The sequence below is a fragment of the Canis lupus genome, chromosome 20, assembly GCF_048164855.1.
Source record: "Canis lupus baileyi chromosome 20, mCanLup2.hap1, whole genome shotgun sequence".
NCBI classification, from domain to species: Eukaryota; Metazoa; Chordata; class Mammalia; order Carnivora; family Canidae; genus Canis; species Canis lupus.
In genome coordinates, this window is record NC_132857.1 from 19068298 (window position 1) to 19084231 (window position 15934).

General features: G+C 35.2%; 1 protein-coding gene and 1 long non-coding RNA gene across 11 annotated transcripts in view; one reads left to right on the plus strand and one right to left on the minus strand.

Annotated features, from left to right (window-relative positions):
• Positions 1-15934, minus strand: part of AFG2A (AFG2 AAA ATPase homolog A) — a 350459-nt gene that overhangs the window by 165097 nt on the left and 169428 nt on the right. The window lies entirely within an intron of this gene.
• The window catches only part of LOC140611715 (uncharacterized), a 61330-nt gene that overhangs the window by 15585 nt on the left and 29811 nt on the right, over positions 1-15934 (plus strand). Inside the window, exons 2-4 of one of the 3 annotated variants that reach the window (XR_012012860.1) lie at positions 2091-2158; positions 4245-4528; positions 5458-5726. This is a non-coding gene — a long non-coding RNA (uncharacterized lncRNA). Of the gene's footprint in view, positions 1-2090; positions 2159-4244; positions 4770-5457; positions 5727-15934 lie in introns of those variants that run through there. The other 2 variants (XR_012012861.1, XR_012012859.1) reach the window with 2 other exon arrangements.

Genomic DNA, 15934 nt, shown 5'->3' on the forward strand with positions numbered 1-15934 from the left:
AAAATAGAAAAACACCATGGAATGAACATAATCCAAACTTAGTTCTTAAAATTTCAACTTGGTCTTTGCTGCTTGCTTTTGGGCTATTCTTTTATGAGCCCATTTTCCCTTGCCTCAGTGGCTAATCCAAATCCTTTCTATTTGCCTCAAGGTTTCAAAGAAGTCTCCCATCCTTCAAAGTTGATTGAGGGTATCAAGTGTTAACTCTTTCATCAGTGTTGTTCATGGCCTCAAAATTCCTCGTTTTTTAGACCTATTATTCTATATTAGAGGAAAAGCTGACTTGCCCTCACTCTCTTCTTTCTCATCATTCCCAACCCCCATCCCCCTGTATCAGGCTAGTAACTTATAAAAAAGCACTGTTAATTCTACTACCTTCAACACTGCAAGACGATATGTTCTCAACTATGCTTCTCTTACCTCTCATTTTTCAATGCAACAAACACGTTTAAGAACTATTTAAACTGAGACACCAATAACTAAGATGGCGTCCTTAAATAACCCAGAGACCATCCTCCCTTTTGTCCTCAAACACATACTTATTATCTTCCAAAAATCTCTTAGTTTTCATTTCATATGAGATCACTATCTCCATCTAGTGATAATTCACTGAGAGAGTACATAGCCCAATTCAGGTTGTGTCCTCATATAATTCTTCCTCCTTATTCCAGTTTAGAGCAATCTCTCTCCTTTCTCTGTTCCAATCATCTGGCACTAACCAGAAACCACACTATACTGGCAGTTATTGTTTCTGTATCTATTTTATATTGCATATCACATATCATACATATCTATTTCTTTAAGAGGAAAAGAGTTAAGCCTTACAGTCAGAAAAAACATGGATCTAGTCTAGACTCTACCTGTTCAGGATTATATGACCTTAGACAAAGTCACTAATCCTCCCTGGCTCATACAGGGTTATTGTGGGGATTAATAATTTAAAATACAGGCATAGTATAAGTCAGTATTAAATATAAATTTTCTTCCTCATTAAAATAAAAAATAGCATGTGAATATAGAAGTGAGAATTTATTAAACCCATACTTCTGAGTTCCTCACTTTGTTTTCATTATATAAGCAAGAATTGAAAGCAAAAATGAAAATGTCACCTTTTAAGGAGTCATTCAAGAAAGGTAAGAGATGTTCATATGAGCTTTCACTTACTGTACTCTAACAAGAAGTTATTATTTTGTCCTCTTCCCTTCTCCACTGAAAGTGCAACCCTCTGAAAATGATATAAGCTGACAAGAGAGTTTCTATCTCACCATGGCAGATTTAATACTGCAGTTGTTATACCCATCAGATTGTTACTGCGTTATCATTATCCAAGTAGACGTTTACCAACTGAGGACAGGCACTATTTAACCAGGTTTACCGCTAATGGATGTACTTAACTGCAAGCATGCATTTCTCTTAAACAAATCATGTCACAAGATAAGACTCTAAACATGATAACCAGAGCCAAAATGAAATCCCATCACCTACAATTAGCTTCAACTATTCATATGAAGAACAGAGCACATTATGGAAATATCAATTTTTTCCTTTTCCATAGACATAAATTAATAATATTTATATATTTTTATATATGCAAAAGGAATCTTTGGCTTTCTCCCTTAAAATTATAGAAAGGAACTTAGAAAATGACACAATGCTTATTACATTTTGAATGAATTCTATTTTAATACATACCCCAAATATTCTATGTATAATTATCCTCCATTTCAAGTAGTCAATTAATAATCCTTTATGATCTTTATCTTTTTATAAATAAGCTTCACTTATTTATAAAATGGGAAAATGGGAACTACTCTGTCTCTTATGCTAGTAGAATTAATGACTGTGGTTTACCATTAACATACCAGGTTTCAAAATTTAACTTTATTCTTATTTTGCAAAACTACCCTAGGTTTTGAAAGGTAACTTCTTATTACCTTATTTGGATAAATTATTTTCAATACTAGCAATCCTATCTTGCAAACATTTTTAGTTGGACATTACATCATTTACTGTATCATTGAAATAAAAATTAAAATGTAAACAATCAGTTGAGATTTGCTTTCTCATTCTCCCTTTATCTGTTTTTACAGTTAAGAAGACTCTTCATGGACCTCTGAAATTATCTGTCTCTTCATTAATGAACTGCTTAAGAGAGAACGTAAGTTTAGATTTTTTAAAAACATAAAGCTTAATAGTTTGTAATGTAATTGCAGCCACATCTTATCTCCAAATATCTTACCCTCAAGATCTTCTAAGTTTAAAAACAAAGGAAGAATCTGTAGAGATGACTTATGCACATTAGTGAACATTACAAATGAAATTCCAAAGTAAACAGCCATCTGGGAAAATATCTCCAAGAAAAGATTAATAACCTAGCTATATAAAGAATTTAAACAAATTATAAAGAAAAATATCAAGGTTTCAATAGCTTAATGAGTAAGGAAACAAAAAGGATATTTATTTTTGAATTTTCTCACAAAAGAAAATCAAATGATTAATAAAAGTATAGAAAAAAAATTGAGTTACTTTCACTAATCAAACAATTCAAATTTAAGAGATAGCCCCAGAGTTAAATCTATGAAGACAGAAAGGCTAAAAAGGATAGGGAAAAAAGCTATTACTATCTCTGCCTTTTTACCCCATACCGAGGGGAAAATAACTTGTTCAAGGTCACAGAGTAAATGAATGGCAGACCTAGACTCAAATATAGTTGAGTGTGAATTGAAAACTCTTACTATTATAGTATATTTCTTCTTATAAAAAGTGCAAGGAGCAAGATAAATAGCATCCACATATTGTAATTTGAAATTAGTGTTAGGGGCAGCCCTGGTGGCTCAGCGGTTTAGCACTGCCTTCAGCCCAGGGCCTGATTCTGGAGACCCAGGATCAAGTCCCACATCGGGCTCCCTGCATGGATCCTGCTTCTCCCTCTGCCTGTGTCTCTGCCTCTGTCTCTCTCTCTCTGTGTCTCTCATGAATATATAAATAAAATCTTAAAAAAAAAAAAGAAATTAGGGTTAGACTATGAGCAAATGTAGTTAGGTAAGGCTAAGAGAAGTAACATGTGTAGCCATAGTACCACTAAATTTATGAAATTTGGAAGTTTCAAGGAACTGAAAAATATTAGCCTCTCTTCTTGACTAGATGAGGAAATTGCGCTGGTTTATTGTAAATACTGAATCTTGAAAATTAAGATAACTATTTGACTTTATGTATTCAAATATGTCCCTTAACCACTGAGGGTCTCATATCAAATCCACAACTTAATAAGTTGGACTAGATGATATCTAAATTCTCTTGTGGTTTCAAGTTTTCCTGTTCTGAAAATACATATTTGTCAAATGAAAAAATCAGCGCTACTGCTCAACTGGACAAAAGAACACAAGTCTAGATAGAAACAGAAGCGAAAAGTATGAAGCCAAAAGATATCAGACACGGGGAAATACTTATTATACTTGGGAATAGAATAGTGTGCAGAAATTACTAAATATTTAAGCCAGTTGTTCAGTCTTCCATTGTCAAAAGTTTATAGCTTACTAAATTAGATATTTTTCCCCCAGAACGAACAGCTCTCAAATTTAATCTTAGAAATATATGAAAAATTAAGATTACCTTTGGGAAAAAAAAATCACTGTATAGTCAACTCTGGTAGAATACTTCAATTAAAAAAGGCAAGTGATAATTATTTTCAGAATAGAAAACAGTGAGAAATCATTTGAATTCCATTGACATCAAAAGGTCAGAAAAGTAAAATAATAAAAAGGCCGTTCTGGTATTTTTTTACACAGAAGTAGTCTTATTTTTGAAAATTCTACTAAATAGTGCAATATAAATTTATTAATAGAAATAATATGAGAAGCATATATATACTGATACAGTGATTGAAGAATAGCAATAATTAGTTTTTCTAATGGAATAATTTGTATCAACATCTTTGCCTTTCCTAATGGAAATATTATCACTCTGGACAATTTATTAGAAAATAGCATTTAACCATGTAATCTCATAAATTATTTTTTAACAACTTTATTGAGAAGTAATTTATATATCATAAGATTCACCAAATTTAAGTCTACAATCCAATGATTTCTAATAAATTTACATCATGCAACCATTACCATAATCTAGTTTTGGAACATTTTTGTTGCTCCCAAAAGTTGCCTTATGCCTGTTTATAGTTAATCCCCTAAGTATCTTGCAATTCCAGCCCCAAGCAACTACTGATCTAATTTTCATCTCCACAGATTTCCCTTATCTGGACATTTCATATAAATGGAATCATATAATTTGTTACTTTTACACTAAGAAGATTTTTCTATGGCCCAAAGTACTTTTTTATAGGACTCTCAGAATAAAATTCACCTAACGTCAACCAAAGATGAAAATCTGAGATGTTTATCAGAAATTGTCATCATCCATAGATTGAATGAAAAGGAAAAATTTTGATTTCTCAGAGATACTAAAAGAACCTTCAAACTTCACATTCTTATTGCCATTAAAAACACACGCAGAATTACAGAATCATTAAGTAAGTAGAAGTTCCATTTGTTATTTGCTTCAGTATTATATCAAGGAGAAAGAAAACTAGACTAGGAATCAGGACACTTAGAATATTTTTTTCATACTAAGTGATTCTTAGTCATGATACCTCAAGTGTTGCCTATTATGAAAATAAATCAGAAGTGCTCAGAAAATTCTCAAAGGCAAATAAACTAACCAAAGTAATGAAATGTTGGCCTAGAGGCCTCAGCAGATATCCAAAAGCTTTAAACAACTCAATAAATTTTTATCAAATATTTACCATACAAAACTACATTTTTTTCCCCTAGGCACAATGGGGTACATAATAGAAATACAGTAAGGTAATGTTTTACCCTTCAAGTGTTTAAATTTCTACTGGGAAAGATAAATTACACACATGAAATAATTTGCAAAGAACTCAAGATAGAAAACAAGTGACAAAATGTGAAGTCAGATTTGGGACTGAAAGAGATCAAGGTGGGGAAAAATACTGTGGGCTAGAAAGATCACTAGAGAACACAGAGGGAGCTGACCTTAGGGTGACTCTTGGAAGTGGCTCAGAATTACATAGGGGCCCAAAGAGAGTGGTTTTCTAAATAAGAAGAATATTATGGTCAATTTGCACAGAGAAAGAAGAAAGTTATTTCAATCATAAGGAAACAAACCCAATTAGAACAGTCATTATGAATGGACTATAATATTTGGCTGAAAATAAGAGGATAAGAAAGTGGGTATAAGTGTCAAACTTCAACTTTCTCCTCTGATTACTCTTCTGGAAACAGTAGACTTTGGAAGTACTGGATAAGGTTTAGAAAGGAGGAATTATAATAAGTGTGCCTGAACACCCAGTAACTTAAACTCTTTACTTTCGTATAAAACAAGATATGAGTCTCTATCCTCTCTTCCTCTATTAAAACTCAGACATTTCCTTTCAAGGGTTGCATAATAGAGGGCAGTCCATTAGATGAATCAGTTCCAGGAGTTGGCATTGGCAAACAGGAACAGCTCTCCCTTTCCTCGGGGACTGTGAAGCCCAGCCAGGACTTCCAGTCCATCTAAGTCTACAAAATACATGTTAACAGGTCATGAGTGGGGTACTACCTCTATATACATTTGAAGAAATGAAAGGAAATGAACAATGAGGTTTTACTACGTACCAGACTCTGCTAAATACAGAAATAATAAACATGACCTCATTTGATATTCTGAACCTATGGAGTAGGTAAGTATTGTTCCCATTTTAAAGATAAAGAATCTGAGTCATATTGTTTAAACGTGGATTTGGTGCTAACAAGTGACTGAGCTAAGCTTCAAAGTCAGGCCAGTCTGATTCCAAAGCCTATGTTCTTTCCACTTAACTACTTTGTGTCTACAGAGTATGCTTATCGAAAACCTTTTCTGTGGCACCTGGGTGGCTCAGTTGGTTAAGTGTTTGCCTTTAGCTCAGGTTATGATCCCAGGGTCCTAGGATTGAGCTCTGCATTAGGCTCCCTGCTTATCAGGGAGTCTGCTTCTGCCCTTCCCCCCAGCCCCCCACTCAAGCTCTCTTTCTTATGCTCGCTTTCTCTATCTCAAAGAAATAAAATGTTTTTTTAAAAATAAAACCTTTTCAAATAATAATTTTAATAGTTGCCAGTTTTTATTTTTTTTAAGATTTTTATTTATTTATTCATGAGAGACACAGGGAGAGAAAGAGAGAGAGAGAGAGAGAGAGGCAGAGACACAGGCAGAGGGAGAAGCAGGCTCCATGTAGGGAGCCCGACATGGGACTCGATCCAGGATCTCCAGGATCATGCCCTGGGATGAAGGTGGTGCTAAACCTCTGAGCCACCTAGGCTGCCCCTAGCTGCCAATTTTTAATACCAAAATGTTCTAGGTTCTTTTCTGTGTACTGAATAAGTATTATTATTAATCTGTATTAAAAGCCTGGAAGAAAAAAAAAAGCCTGGAAGAGAGTAATTATATCCCTGTTTTACAGGTGATTAAACTATGACCTAGAGAGGCCTCGAGAGGCCAAGTTAAAAGAGCTAAGTGGCAGAGCTGGCTTCAAATTCAGGTGTGCTTGATGTCAACCCATCCCCCTTCATACTATGCCATACCTTCTTATTTGTTATGCATTTAAAAAAAAGAAATATTGTTATTTATACATGGGTATATGTACCCATGAACTTCCTTATATGTTTCTTTGTATTTTCTGTTTATCTGAGAACGATAAATTCTGAAATACCGGGACGCATGGGTAGCTCAGTTGTTGAGCATCTGCCTTTGACTCAGGTCATGATCCTGGGATCCTGAGATTGAGTTCTGCATCCAGACCCCTGCAGGGAGCCTTATCCTCCCTCTGCCTATGCCTCTGCTTCTCTATCTCTCATGAATAAACAAATTGTGAAACATCCACAAACTGGATGTAAAAAGTATTTTTATTTTTTAATTTAATTTTACTTTTTTTAAGTAAAAAGTATTGATGTAAGTTCTAAGATTCTTCTTTCTTTACCCTCTAATATAGATACTGATAAAATAAATCCAATGGACACTATTAATCTGTCCTTTTAAAACTGACACCATCAATATCCACTTCTAACATACCCACATTTTTAATAATATTTCTGATGGGTGGTCTGCTATAATTAATAGTTCCTATGATGAAGAGAAAAGCTGCTTATCCACAACTTACAAATGGTTCTGATATATGGAGTTAACCGAATCTGTTTACAAGTACCATTTCCATGTGGCAGATTTTTCATGTATTTGAAGATAGTGTTCAGGTTTACAAATCTTTATCATAAATTAAACTTCTCAAAATACATCAGTTACTCTTCCTGTAACTGATGCAAGTCAAGTATCTTGCCCCTCTGGAGTAAGAGTAAGGATGCTGTTGTCTCTTCTAGAAGACAGCCCTCTGAAAAAACTGAAGCTCCCTCTCACACTCTCCTTCAGAATCTTTGGTTCAACTTCCTCATTAATCAGGGATTCAGTCTGTAGACCCTTGCCCCTCCTTCCCACCCAAATCCCAGTTACTCTCCTTTGAATTTACTCTGGCTTGTCTGGGTTTCTCTTAAAATGTGATAATTTAAATGTACACCAACCAACATGCAATACAGTGAGACCTTTTTTTCTTTTTACATTAGCAATGTCACTCATATACATCCTTCTCTTGTTTTTAGTTTAGCTTCTTGTCTTAAATTCCTTTCCTAAAGAAACACTATAACCCTTCACCCTCGCCTTTAGTTTCTGCCTCTTCTAATGCAGTCTGAACACTGATTAATCTTCCTAAAACCTCATTATATATCTTTCTTCTACTCAGAAATTATGTATCTCAGTTGCTTACACTAAAGTCTGAACTCCTCCTAGGTGCTGATTTTAACTTACTTGCTCAGCTTTATCAGCCACTGATATATTTTATCTATTCGTTTACTTATTTATTTTTAAGGGGTAAGGGAAGGATAGAGGGAGAGAGAGACTCTTAAGCAGGCTCTTAAGCATGCTGAGCTTGATGTCACAAACCTGAGATCATGACCGAGCAGAAATCAACGTTGGATGCTTAACTGACAGAGCCACCCAGGTGCCCCCTGATCTATTTATAATTCTGAACCATGCAATTAGAATATTGACAATTCTCCAAATATATCTCTTGCTTTCATGTCTTTGTCCCTTGCCTAGTGTTAGTTCCATATGGAATGCCTACCAATCCTCTCTTCTGTGTCCTGAAATATCATCCTTTTCCCTAAGACTTAATTCTTATCTCTTAGTCATCCCTGCTGAGAGCAGTCTGTCCTATCTGGATGTTCTTGACCCTCTTTTTAGAAGACTATTTCTTGCTTCTTGTCTTCAATTTAGTTGTGTCTTAAATATTCTATTAGGCTCTAATATTGAAGCTAGAGAATATATCCTACTAAGTTAATACTGTGTGTGGTAAATACAAACTTTGTCGTTGGCATATGATATAAATCTCCATCTGATCAATTGTTTCAACAAATATTTAGTATTCATCTGATATATACCAGACATTTTGCTAAGTTTTTGGGATATGAATCTGAAGAAATGTGGTCCTTACCTTTGATGAGCATGCAATACAATGAGAGCTGAAGTATTTAAAACAAACAAACAAACAAACAAACAAACAAACAAACAAACACTCTTTCATGCACAGAAGCAGCCCAAATCTCTGCTTGAGTGGTTAGGAGACCTGATCCTTAAACGACGGGTAGGAATTTAGCAAACAAATAGCTCAGCAAATTATTGTTCACAGTGATATGATGGAGGTGATGAAATCTATTCTCAGAGATTAGAGAATTTGTAGGAATAAGAAATATTACAGAAGATACTGCATAATGAGAGGATATCACAGAATACTACCAAAGGAAGCCAGGTGCTTGGAAAGGGCAGTGTTTACATTAGTAGTATTAGGTGATTAGCAGTTAGGGATGAGCTGATGTAAAGGTGATAATGCAAGAAGCTGGCCACAGTAATTTGTGTTGTCTGTGTTTTCAGGAAGAGGTGTGTCTTTATTTCGCCTGCAGTAAAACTGATGACTACGGGCAAGTCTGTACTCCACCCAAAGTGAATCATTTTTTTAAGGATGTAACTGAATGTTGTGTTTTAGAACTGAGTTTACTGGTGATGGTGGATTAAAATATCATGTAAATAACTACTAGCTTTCTTAATATCATGCGTAGAACATGGATTTTTCTCAAAAGTAGCACAACTTGGTAAAATAGAAAGAGAAAAAGGCTAGTCATCACACTCTGGAACACTACTGCTCATTTTCCAGAGGGAGTACCTGCTGTGAGGATAAAAAAAAACGAGGAAAAGATATTTGGCAGATTATAGTTATTCACACCCTTGTTAGTTAGATTCATCTAGTTAAACATTTGTTTAACTTTATTTTGCTCTTTTTAGGAGGCTCATTAAAGACTAAAAAATGAGAGTTAAATGCTTTAGGCTAGCATTCAATACTTTAACTTGTCTTCTAAATCCTAGGAGAGTCTCAAAATTGTGAGAGTTGCTCTCCCATTTAAACTGTTAAGACTCGACTTCTGATATATTCCTCTGTTCATGACTGAACAGAACCAGGAGGCTGAGGCTCAAGATTGAGGGCTCTGGTCTGGGCAAGATCCTCTCTTCACCCTCCTCCCCCGATGAGCCAAGGCCTTCTACAGTTCCCCAGGGGAGTGAGCTTCAGCAAGGCACCTCTACTCCCCGGCCCATGCTCTACTCTGCATTCCTGTCTCCATTTTGCTTCCTATCCTCCAGAAAGAGTCTTACTTTTCCTTACTGTGCCTCCAATATTTCAATAATTCTAAGAAGTGCATTTCTTTTCTTTTTTTTTTTTTCCCTTCATTCTTTAACACCACAGAAATCAGTATGTGTTTTGCAGTCAATGCACATCACAGCGTAACTGGCTACATTTTCTTAGTAGTCTACTACAAAGTAATAGTGGACCTTAAAATCAGTGGCTTAACACTTTTATGAATTCCATCTAACTTGGCTCCTATGTATCCAAAATCCTCCCCCACAGAATCATACCTGTTTTATCAAAACTAATTGAGTGTAAAATGAGACTTTTAAAAAAATATAGTTGAAACAGACATCTTTTTGTTATTGTTTTCAGACTTCTAAAAGCAACCTTTGGTAGCTCCCAAATGAATCAGATTATCAGATTAAGAACCTGTCCACCTAACTCTGGGAAATGAACAAGGGATGGTGGAAAGGGAGGTGGGTGGGGGAGTTGGGATGACTGGGTGAGGGGCACTGAGGGGGGCAGTTGATGGGATGAGCACTGGGTGTTATGCTATATGTTGGCATATTGAACTCCAATAAAAAAATATATACAAAAAAAAAACTTGTTGAAACCTTTACAAAAAAAATCCTGAATAATATTATCTGTAGGTCCTTCTGAATTAGTTCCTCAGAACCACTTAATAGTTATAATTAAATAACAAAAGATACACACCTTTGGTGGGGCATGATTTACCTGGAACTTAAGTGATTTGGTTAGAATTATTCTTCATAGCAGAATGTAATGGACACAACACTGGATAAGGAATTAAATAATGTTCTCTGATCCACATTACCTTAGCTGAAAATAAAAGAGTTAGACATGATTTTAGTTCCTCTCAAACACTTAATTTCTGTGGTTTTCAGTATTGGTATTTTGATAAAGATCACCTTTATTGGTGGAAAAAAAAAGGGGGAAACAGATTTTAAAATCTAGGACGACTGTAATTCTAGCAGCTGAATTTGAACATTGTTTTGAGTTAAAGGAATCTGCTCTCTCCTTTCAGTTACAAGTGATGAGACATTTTGGCACCTGCAACCTGGCATTCTTTCCCTTTCTTGCTAACTTCCTTCCTCTGATTGCTGCAGACAGGTTGTAGCAAGTAATGCTCCCTTTAGGAGAGATTTATTGCGCTCAAATGTTCCTTCTGTATTTTCCTCCACTGACATGATGCAACAATAAGCATGTTTATATACTGCCTGTGTACTCTGTTTTTCTTAACTTGAACATCTTTGGGGAGCCACTTCATAATAGGTATTACCACATCCGGAACTTTACTTGTCAAAGAGAGAGATGAAATACTGAAAAGATGTTTTATTCATCTCCGCTATTGTTATGCCTCAATAAATTAATAACTTAATACGCCCTAGTCTTTATACTGAGTTTATATAAAATTGCATCGATACAAAAACTATAAGTATCCACCCTCAACCTACACAACCTTCAGTCTGAAATTCCTGATACCCACCTTTTATTGCAAATACACTGTCATAGACTAATTCTAAGGGGATTACTGAACTTTTAAATGCCCAAAGAAAGAGAACAACCTGATCTGAGATGCAAGTTTACTATTTTCTCTGCCAGAAGTGATTTGGGACTAGTCATTTTATCTTCCCAAAGCTTGAATGATCATATGTGTAAAGTGAGGATTTGGACTGTCAGTGGTTTTTACCCTTTCTTCTGCCTCAACATACCAGAGATGATCCTACTCAGTCTCATTATTCACAGGCTCCCTACTCTCATTACAGTGAGAGGTAAGGGTGAGGGGTGTGTGAGTGTGCCTACGACAAGGCTTCCAGGTGTATCTGACAGACCTACAGTGCATGTGTGTGTTTATGGGGCGGTCCCTCTAATCCCTTCTTAGTCCCGCTCTCATGCTACAGGCTAATAAGCTCAAAGATCCCTCCTAGCATCACTCTCTGTGACTCCTTTTACAAGACCACATTTCATGAAGTTGAATAGGTTTTGCTCCTTCTATATTGACAGTTTTTCTTTCAGTGTTGTATAGATATCACTTTACTGTCTCTTGGCTTACACAGTTTTTGATCATTCCTACCTGTTTCACAGGCTTTTTTTTTCACATGGCTTTTCCTGCCTGCCCTGTTTGCTTTTAAGGTTTTCTTTTTATAATGGGTTTTCAGTAATTTTACTATAATACACCCTGATGTGGTTTGCTTGTGCTTATCTTGCTTGAATTTCCTTGTGCCTGCTTATCCTAATAGAAGCTACTTTTTTCTGTTGGGTTGATATTTTCATCAGATCTGAATAAATCTGGGGCATTTTCTTCCTTCAAATACATGGTCTCTGATCCTTTTTCCATTCCACCACCAGGAATTTGCTTTCATCTATTAGTGTATCTGATACTATGCTCCACAAGTTGTGGAGGCTCTTTGCTTTTGTGTGTGGTTTTGTTTTGTTTTTGTTTTTTTGCCGTTTCCCCCCCTCTGTGCTTCAGATGGAATGAGTTCATTTGCCAGTATGTTGTTATGTATGCTGATTTTTCTTTTGTAGTGTCTCATCTGTTGTTAAACTTACCCAGTGAATGCTTCATTTCAGATTTTGTATTTCTCAGATTTATATGTTTCATTTGGTTCTTTTTTCAAGAAATAAATGCAGAAACATGGTATTTTAAAAGTTAAGTGGGGGTTGGGGAGGTACCTAACTGAGTAAGTAGAAAGTGGTTCACCTTGGGGAGTAGAAATTTGAGAATGAGGAGGAAAGTGCAGAAGACTTCTGTTTTCTTTCTTAGCCTTTTTGGTGTTTTTGTTTACCTTTGCAGTTCTTTTTGACTTTGAAAAATATCAACAGGTATTCTATGGAGAAAACTTAATGGAAATAGATACATAAATGAAAAATATAGATATAGACATATACACTAAATGATTTTATAAGCAGAAATACTTTCCTGTCTCTGACACCCCATAAAATAGAAATTTCTGCACTCTGGGAAGTACTGGGATAAAGTATCTTAAATTCTTTTCTGCCTCATACTCTTTGGTAGTTTATTTGAATGCTGAGGCTGAGTAAAGAGTCAGGCCTAGGGCAAACTCTGCACAAGCACCCTCAGTTCCCCCTTCTTTCCATCCTTCCAGGACAAAACAGTGTAAACACTTAAAAGAAAATGGTCATAGGCAAGATATTTTTGTATTGCAAGTAAAATGGATGGCTGGCTCTCATAAATAGAGCTGGATAATAACATTGAAAGCTGTCATATTATCTATGGTGGATTCAAGATGGCTGCAAAAACTTTCCCATTACTCTCAAGAGGTTGAATGCACTGAATCTGGCCAGCACTGGGGGGTGCTCTGTCCAAAACAAGGGCAAAGGAAACTGGGTCAAGTGACACAGTATAGCTTCAAGATATCTGCAACTTTTGCTTTCCTGGGCTGAAATGGTTCCATTTTAGAAGCTAGCTGCCATGCCTATAGAAGCCCGTGCTTATAGAAAGGTTATACGGAAGAGCTCCAAAGTATTCCAGAAGAATGACCCAGATGAGCCAGACATAAGGGTGAACCGCTGTGGACATTCTCGGCCAGTCAAGCCTCCATTTAAAGAGGAAGTTAGGACTGGACTCAACCATTTGGACAAGAGGATAGCTAATAAATATCTGAACAATAAAAGAATACAAAAGAAAATCTGGGAAATTTCTTTAACAGTAAGATATACATGTAGTTATTATTGTGGCAATGAAATAATTTAATATATATAAAATATTTAAGACTGTGCCTGACATATCCTGTTCAGTAAATGTTAGCTATTATAACTACTGCCATAGAAATATCCCAGGTTTCCCTATTACTTATTATTTTATCTGTTAAGTCAGCAATTCCTTTGTCTGGGTGGGCAATGTGGCCAATCCAGTCCTAGCTTTCCTTCTCTTCAGATGTGCCTGTACACACCCATCACAGCACAGAGTAGAAAGTATTCCAGCTACCAACACCCCATTCCCCTTAAGAAATGTTGCAGATTATGTATTTTAAATGGCTGCCATATTTCTTTATTCATATTTTACTTGTAATTCAGTTAAATGAGTAGTACTAAAATTATTCTAGCTAAAAGGTTTCTTTTTAAAAAAGCATTTTAGGGGTGCTTGGGTGGCCCAGTTCGTTGAGTGTCGACTCTTGGTTTCAGCTCAGGACATGATCTCAGTGTCATAAGATCAAGCCCTAGACGGGGCTCTGCGTTCAGTGGGGAGTCTCCTTGAGATTCTCGCCATCTCCCTCCCTGCTTGTGCATAGGCACTCTTGCTCTTTCTCTCTCTCAAATAAATAAATCTTTATTAAAAACAAAGAAGACATTAAAAAAAAATATATCCTAAAATCATGCTTAGGAATGTTAAAATTTTCACGTGTTTGCGGTTTGATAAAAATCATATTGTTTGGACTTCCACATTACTGGAATGAAAGCACATTACCATCTGCAAAATCCAGTAGCTATTTGTGTGTATGCTTATGTTCTAATGGACTTCAATTTATCATGTCACAAATTTTGCCAGGTGGGTTCTTTTTTATTGGTAATCAAAGGAACACCACCATATCATCCTATCCCATATTAAAAAATACACATTGGGTTAGAAAGGCTGTGGTGCTATCAGTTGTCCAGTTAACATAACTCTACTTACTACTGAAATAAGAGTCATTCATTAAAAAAAAAAAAAAAAAAAGAGTCATTCATTTTGGCAGAAAGTTGAAGGTATCAAGATATACAGCTTAATGACATATATTAAAATATAATAAGGCAGTTGCTATGGGCTGGCTAGGGACTAACTCCATAATCTTTTGCCATATCTGCATTCTGATCCTTTCACCTTTCTGGCTGATTTGCTTCCTTAATCGTTTTTTGATTCACCACTCCCAGGAAAAATTTCATTGTTTAATTTTAAAACCATCTCTCTTTCTCTTTACTGCCCTCTCTTTTTCCAAAAATGTAGAGTTCTGGTCTCAATCAGTGTGCACATATAGCTCTTACTCATGCTAAAAAAAGAACTGTATGTATACTTAAAAAAGAAAATTGAGATAGTTGCCTTCTTACATGTATCCATGTATATTTAAATAGTTGTGAAGGATGTAATTTCCAGAGTACTATAAACATTGAGATTTTAAAATAAGTCCTTTACATCAATTCTTTCCAATGTATTGAGTAGATTTTAAACCACAGTGATTTAATACTCACATTCATTTAAAAACTAGCTTTGAGAAACTTTGCCTTGCTTTTTTCTCCTTAAATTTGTATTCCATTGCACTACCAAGAGAATTTCATTTTTTCACTGATCATCTTGTAATAATTCTCAGAAATAAAATTATGTACACACATTGCTTTAAAAAAAGTCAGATGAATATAAGACTCTAAGCATTAAATTTCTTCTGGATTGAATTAGCATTACAATTATTTATGTAAAATTATATATATTTAAATATTTAGAGGAAATGTTATGCATAAAAAGTTAAAGTTTATTGGAGGTTCATTTCTTAATAAGGCAGATGGAATTATCTCATTAGTCTCCTCTTTCCTGATAAGTTCTGTAAACATGGGGGATTATTACTCATTGCTAGTATTTAATTCATTTTCAATTTTTTTTAATATAATAAAGTACAGAGAACTTGTTCATGTAAATAAGCACGTATGAATAGAAGAAAGTCTGTTACAGTAACATCCCTCGGTTCTTTGAAATTTAAGTTACATAACAGAAAAGATGACAAATGACAATGGAAAGTCCTTTCTCACTTTAACTCCTGAGAAAATGAGTGAAAAAAGCAAATAGTAATTAATTATTATGATCTCCAGACCATGGGTAGAAAATTGGTGCTTCAGAATCATCCACTCTTTCAAATCTATAACTTCTATTTCCCATTGTCCTCTTGTTTAGTGTCTCAGAGGTTTGTAAAGAATAATGCGCAAAGGGGAAATCTCCACTCTCATCACAAATGGACTCTCAGATCAGCTTTAGGAATCAGAGATCTAGAAATTGATTTTTTCTAAACTATCATTCCTATGTATTCCATGAAACCCTACATACAGAGTGTTTTGGTTTAAAGAAATTAAAGAATCTAACTTCTGCAAGATTTCTATATAGCATTTAATTATTAGAGTCAAGATAACTGAGGGGCAAAACTGTAACACAAATATGTTGTATTA